Source organism: Mirounga angustirostris, unplaced genomic scaffold, assembly GCF_029215605.1.
Source record: "Mirounga angustirostris isolate CCGP_5_RB_7025 unplaced genomic scaffold, mMirAng1.0.hap1 SCAF_3, whole genome shotgun sequence".
Classification (NCBI taxonomy): Eukaryota; Metazoa; Chordata; class Mammalia; order Carnivora; family Phocidae; genus Mirounga; species Mirounga angustirostris.
This window is the reverse complement of record NW_026991711.1, coordinates 91,552,524-91,558,786: the sequence shown is the minus strand read 5'-3', so window position 1 is coordinate 91,558,786 and position 6,263 is coordinate 91,552,524. Positions and strand designations below refer to the sequence as shown.

The 6,263-nt window shown below is 41.2% G+C and overlaps 1 pseudogene; it reads right to left on the bottom strand.

Moving 5' to 3' along the window:
- Nucleotides 1-4,888: 4,888 nt before the first annotated feature.
- LOC123838567 (cytochrome c-like) lies at nucleotides 4,889-5,205 on the bottom strand (annotated as a pseudogene).
- Between the last annotated feature and the right edge of the window lie 1,058 nt (nucleotides 5,206-6,263).

Below are 6,263 nucleotides of genomic sequence, written 5' to 3'. Positions count from 1 at the left end.
AAATAATTGCCTCGGTGCTGCTTGTTTGGCACCTACGCAAGTTTTTTTGTTTGCCTTTTTTTTTTTTTTTTTTTTTTTTTTTACAATTCTAGGCCCATAGCTTAAGCACACTGGAACCATGTGTAGGAGAAGTCTCTGGGTCACCAGCACTAGCTACAAATGTTTAGATACGTTTTTCCATTAATCAGTGATGTACTGAGAATCCACCATTTGGCAAGCACTGCAAAACCCTACTTGTTGAGGTTCTACCACCGCTTCCTTCAAACTGTTTACTCATTAATGGGAGAGAAAGAGAAATCCAATGTGCGATTGAAAATTGTAAATTTTATGTTCCGTTTCATCTCTGAGTAATGGCAGTGGAGAGCCATCAAAAGGCCTTCTCAGAGATTAAGTTTAGAACTGAATCTCCAAGAACAGGTTTATCTTACCCAAGTGAATATGGGTGGAGGTGAGGGGCAAGAGAAATACTAAATAGGAGAAACTGTATGGGGAGTGCTGGATGCTTCAGAGAACTTGACCTCCAAGATTTGGGAAATAGGTCTGTATTCAGACAGCCACACACACAAAAATGACTCTGGAACAGTAGTAGGAATCACAGAGAGAGTGGGTCTGCTAGGGAGCTTTATCCTAAAGGCAAAACAGATTCCAGGGAACCACGGTGTTTCCTTCTCCCCAGGGTTTTTTTGTGTCAAGATAATTTAGGGCATCTTGGTTGGATTACAGAGAGTCCTCTAGCCCAGAGATGTGTGCTGAACAGTTGAGAACACTCAGCAGGATGTTTGTTGGTGGGAGGGGGACAAAAAGGTGCCATCTGGCATCAGGGAAGACGTGCCCCTAAAGAACCTCTGTTTGGGGCTCTACAGAACAACACACCTAGGGCTGATTAGGGAAATGGGGTCTTCCCTTAACTGCCACTTTTATACCAGGCTTCAAGAGCTGAATATGTTAAAAGTTAGGAAGCTCTTTGGAACTGTCATAAATAAAACTTAAGATGATTACGGCATAAGTGATTGAATCACACCCATTTCTGCGATATTAGTAATTCTGCAGAGTAGATTAAGCTCTTAAATCAGAGGCCTTACAAGCATGGGGCAAGCAAGCCTGGTGGTGAATGTCTAGAGCTCATCAGGATCTCATCAGGCTGGTGAGGAAGACTCTGGGATGTGGGCTTGAAGGAGTTGGAAACAATTCTCTAGAAGCTTTTGTGGAATGCTTTTCTTTCTTTTTAAAGATTTTTATTTATTTATTTGAGAGAAAGAGAGAAAGCACGAGAGGGGGTAGGGTCAGAGGGAGAAGCAGACTCCCCACTGAGTGGGGAGCCTGATGCGGGACCTGATGCAGGACCCGATCTGGGATCTGGCCTTGGGACCCTGGGATCATGACCTGAGCCGAAGGCAGACGCTTAACTGACTGAGCCACCCAGGGGCCCTGTGGAATGCTTTTCACTTTGGTAAGTAAAAGCCAACAGCACCTGAAATCCTCGAAGGTGAGACAGGAGAGTTGTGCAGTTTGTGGGCCATGCCCATCCCTTTTGCAGGAACAAATCATCCCGTCCTGTTCACTCTTGTCTCTCCAGTGTCCATAACTGCCTGCCCCATACCATTTCCTCTGCAGTTGGCTGTTGTGCATGCTCTCCTGGGGTTCCACAAGGGAGGTTATTGCTCTTTGTACTTGAACCTGCTCCCATGGAATTGCTCCAGCCCAACAGGTGACGTGCCCTGATCTTTGGTTTGATGGTCACAACAGAGGCGGACTTCAGTGCCCATGAGAGGAAGGGCATGCAATTTGAAGCTTCGTTAGGCTCACGTTCAGCTTCAGGTTTTCTCCTGAAGGTTTGAGTTTCTCTTCATGAGAAAATGAAGAATATTAGTCAAATTTTGATCTAAGATTTTGCATGTCCCCAAATATAATGACCTCCTCTGACTTGAAAGAATGGAAGCAGCTGCAACGTGCCCCCAGTACTTCATCTAGAATCTCCTAAACCTCGCTTCCACAGAGGTTCTAAAACAGATGCAAGCTCAGTGATGTGCTGATTCATGACTGTGATCACCGGGTGACCATGCCCTGTGTCTGTGCTGTAATTTCCACTTCCAGCAGAAGAGATTTTACTCAAATCTAATTTAAAATCTTATTTTGTTGCAATCCTCCAGATATCTGCCCTACTCTTTCTTGGAAGCAGGCTGTTTCTGAGCAAAGCAGATCTCTTGATACAGGATGTTACAAGCTTCCAAAGGGAGTCCTTGCTCTAAAATGCATCTCTCACAGACCTTACCAAAATTTCTGCATTAGAAAGCTCAATATTAATAACTTTCTATATTTATTAAAAAGGAAATTTCTCATCATTACTAAATAAAAAATAGATAGTATAATAAGACATGGGTGAAAGATATTTTTCCCAATACCTATGGGGAAAACATAACAATTAAATCATATCCATTGATGTAAAAGTTCAAATCATTTCTCAAACACTGAGCTGAAACATAGCTACTGGTATTTAATTCTATACATTGTGCTAGGGATCAGGGGTATAATAATAAATAGATATAATAGATATCTAGATAGATGTAATAGATAAAATTCCTATTGTCAAGGAGTTCAGAATATAGTAAGGAGTAGAGACAGAGAGATGGGTCATTGTAACTTGATGTCAGCATTTCTGTGGTGAAGATAAGCCCATTGTATCTTATAAGCACAAAAGTAGAGTGTTCAATATGGTAAGCTTGTGTTGGAGAAGAATGTGCTGGGGTGTTCAGGAAGGGACATGCAGGGGCAATGGCTGTAACTTGATGTCAGCATTTCTGTGGTGAAGATAAGCCCATCGTATCTTATAAGCACAAAAGGAGAGCGTTCAATACGGTAAGCTTGTGTTGGCGAAGAGCCTGCTGGGGTGTTCAGGAAGGGACATACAGGAGCAATGGCTAGATGACAAAGAAAGGGTCTCCCCCACCAAAAAAAAAAAAAAAAAAGAAAAAAAAAAGAAAAGAAAGGGTCTCTCAAGAAAAGGAACAACATGAATAGTCCAGATTCCAGAAAAGGCTTGAGATGAGTGAGAAGTCAGATAGCATTTACATTGCTACAGTGAACAGTGAAGAGTGGGATCAAAGAGGGATGGGAAGGAGGTGAGGTTGGATGTCAGGCAGTCAGCTTGTGCTGGGGTGAATGTAATGGGGTGAAAGGGATGAATTTTACACTCAAAGCAGACATTTTCAAAAGAATATTAGAAATCAGTCAGTCTAGCAAGTCAATACCACTGACAGATCAAGGAACACAAAGAGGGAGGGAAATGGAAAATGGAAAAGCTCTGTAAATGGCAACATGTGAAGGCCTTTGGAGAGCAAGACTGCCAAAGAATCGTAAATACTGGGCTGACCTTTCTTCCTGGTATGGGCAAACTTGTTGCAAGGGCAGAGTGTATGTTGGGGTGCATGCTGAGGTAGTGAGGATTGGTAGGTGGCCAGTTGTTCTGTGATTGTGAACAGTGGACCTTGAGAGTTGGCCTTCTCAAGGTTGAGTCTATTCTTCCTACTAGCTAATCCTTTTAAAAGACTCTTGTAATATTTCTTAGTCTCCAGGCAAGAATTTCTTCTAGGGCTGAGATCATGTCTTTGTACACTTGTGTGTGATCATAGGTAAGCCCCTTGCTTTTCAGACTTAATTTTCTAATCTTTAAAATGGGACCAATACTCTTAGGATCAGTTGATATGAAGTGTATACAAACACTTCTCCTTGTGACTCATGCTCACAGCAGGAAGTCAGTATCTGTCAGTTTTCTATTTCATTTGCTCTGTTTGATAATGATGATGACTTCACAAAGGTTGGTCAGCATGCTTTTGTGGATTGGAAATGTGATTAGGGAAACTAAATGGATTTCTGACTTATCTTGATGACAGGGCCAAACAATTTTGTGTGTGGACCTTCGTTGTATTTGAAGTTATTATAGACAGGTCTGTGCTTCAGTGTGACAAAGTGACAAAAGGGAGCCCAGGGTAAGACATCATCAGTTGTCCATTAACCCAGATACTGGCCATAATAACTCTTGCTAATACACACTATCAGTCTATTGGCACAGAAATAATAAGACCAGGAAATGCAAATCAAACCTCATTTACTTGGACCCATTGCAGGAGAATCCAGAAGGTGCTGCTGAACCGCTAAGCCTGCATCCCTGTTAGCCTTGGAAGACACACCCTCACCAATTTGGAGGACAATTTGTGAAAAGCTTATGTTCGAAATAGTTCATTTACCTTTTCAGTAGCTATTTTTTTTTGGTTTCAGTAGCTATTTTTTTTGACAAGTGTTAAATATTCTTTATTTAATATTATACATAAACCATGCTAAAATACCTTTCATTAAGCAAAAGACAACATTTTAGATGCAGGGAATTTTAATCAAATTGGCATAGGTGAGACCAAAAAGACACTGCCAGGTTGTCTTCATCCCTTGCTTTTAACAGGCTAACGAGCAAACTTGAAAACAGCTGAGTCTTGCTGTTCTGAGACCGGGACAGGATTTCCTCAGTATTTAAATATATTAATATAACTATTTATATATATCTAAATATAAAACCAATCTCCTATAAGTTTAGAGATGGCAGTTACCATCTCTGTGAAAAGCTGAACATTACTGGTCAATTCCAATCATATTTTTAGGAGGGGAAAACAGTGGCAGCACTTGCTGAACCAGACTTAGTATCAAAGTTCAAAAAGCTGATCATATTCATTTAACCACAAGCCAATCTTATTTAGATCAGGACTGTCTAAAAGAAGTATTCTATCCGCCATTCATGATCTGAATTCTGGTGTATGAGATCAATTTAAATATGGTACACATAAAAAAAAAAAGTCATGAGACATTTTTGTTTTGTAATAAATAAGGCAATGGCCAACTATTACTCGTTAGTTGCTCTTTTGAGATAAGCTATCAATTCTGCTCTTTCCCCTGTCTTCTTAATGCCAGTGGAGATCATTTTTGTTCCAGGGATGTACTTCTCGGGATTCTCCAAATACTCATCAGTGTCTCTTCTTCCCAGGTGATGCCTTTGTTCTTGTTGGCATCCGTGTAAGAAAATCCAGGGGACTGACCTGTCTTTCTCCCAAATAAACCATGGAGATTGGGTCCAGTCTTGTGCTTGCCTCCCTTTTCCACAGTATGGCACTGGGCACACTGCTGAACAAAAACCTCCTTGCCTTTCTCAACATCACCCATTTTTATTTTTTTAAAGATTTTATTTATTTATTTGACAGAGAGAGAGAGATCGCACAAGCAGGGTGAGCAGCAGACAGAGGGAGAGGGAGAAGCAGGGCTCAAACCCAGGACCATGGGATCATGACCTGAGCAGAAGGCAGATGCTTAACTGACTGAGCCACCCAGGCACCCCACATCACCCATTTTTAAATCATTCTTTTGTTGCACATGAAACCAAGGTGGCCTCTCACAAGCCAGTTGGACATCCTGCTCTCTTCAGTAGCTACTTTATATCCATGTGGTTATGCAATCAGATGATGGCAAGGATTCACAAATGGAGTGAAGTGCAAGGTAAAACCTATTCCTTAGAAATATTTTATGTTGGTCAGGGAAGTGATGTTGATCTTCCATTTATTAAAATTGTGTATGTGTCGGTAATTGTACCACGTGCTTTATATACATTATCTCAGTTAATATCCCAACAAGCTTATGATATATATAGTTATTGTCTTTTTTTTAGAGATTAAACCAACTGGGCCTAAGAGAAGTTAAATAAATTGCCCAAGGTAATGCTGCCAGTTAAGAAGCAAGCTAGACACCCGATTCCTGGTTTACCTGCAGCCAATGATCATGGAAATTCCTACACCCTCCTTTGTCTGATGAAGAAAAGGGTATTTCCACTAAGTGAAACTCACAGGGCAAACATGGAAACCACGTAAGTGAATATATGTGGAGATTTTTTTTTAAGTCGAAATTGCTTAGCATGAGAACCACAGCTATTGGGTCTCTACCCACTCAAAGCAGCGCACCAGGAGAAATGTCAAATGAGTTCTTGTGCATGAAGTTGACCTGTGAGTGTGAATTAGAAAAGAAGTTCAATTAGAAACAAGCAAGTGGGGCAAAGTAGTAGGGGGTGGGGCGCTGGCAGATGGAATTGCCATGACCTATATGTGGGTTACCCATTTCTTCCAATTTAGTAAGCAGAAAATGCTTCTCACCCCATCCTGAACAGAATGACATCTCATTCCGATTATTCCTGCAGCATCGGCACTTCTTTCTCACTCTCCGGAAGTCTCTGA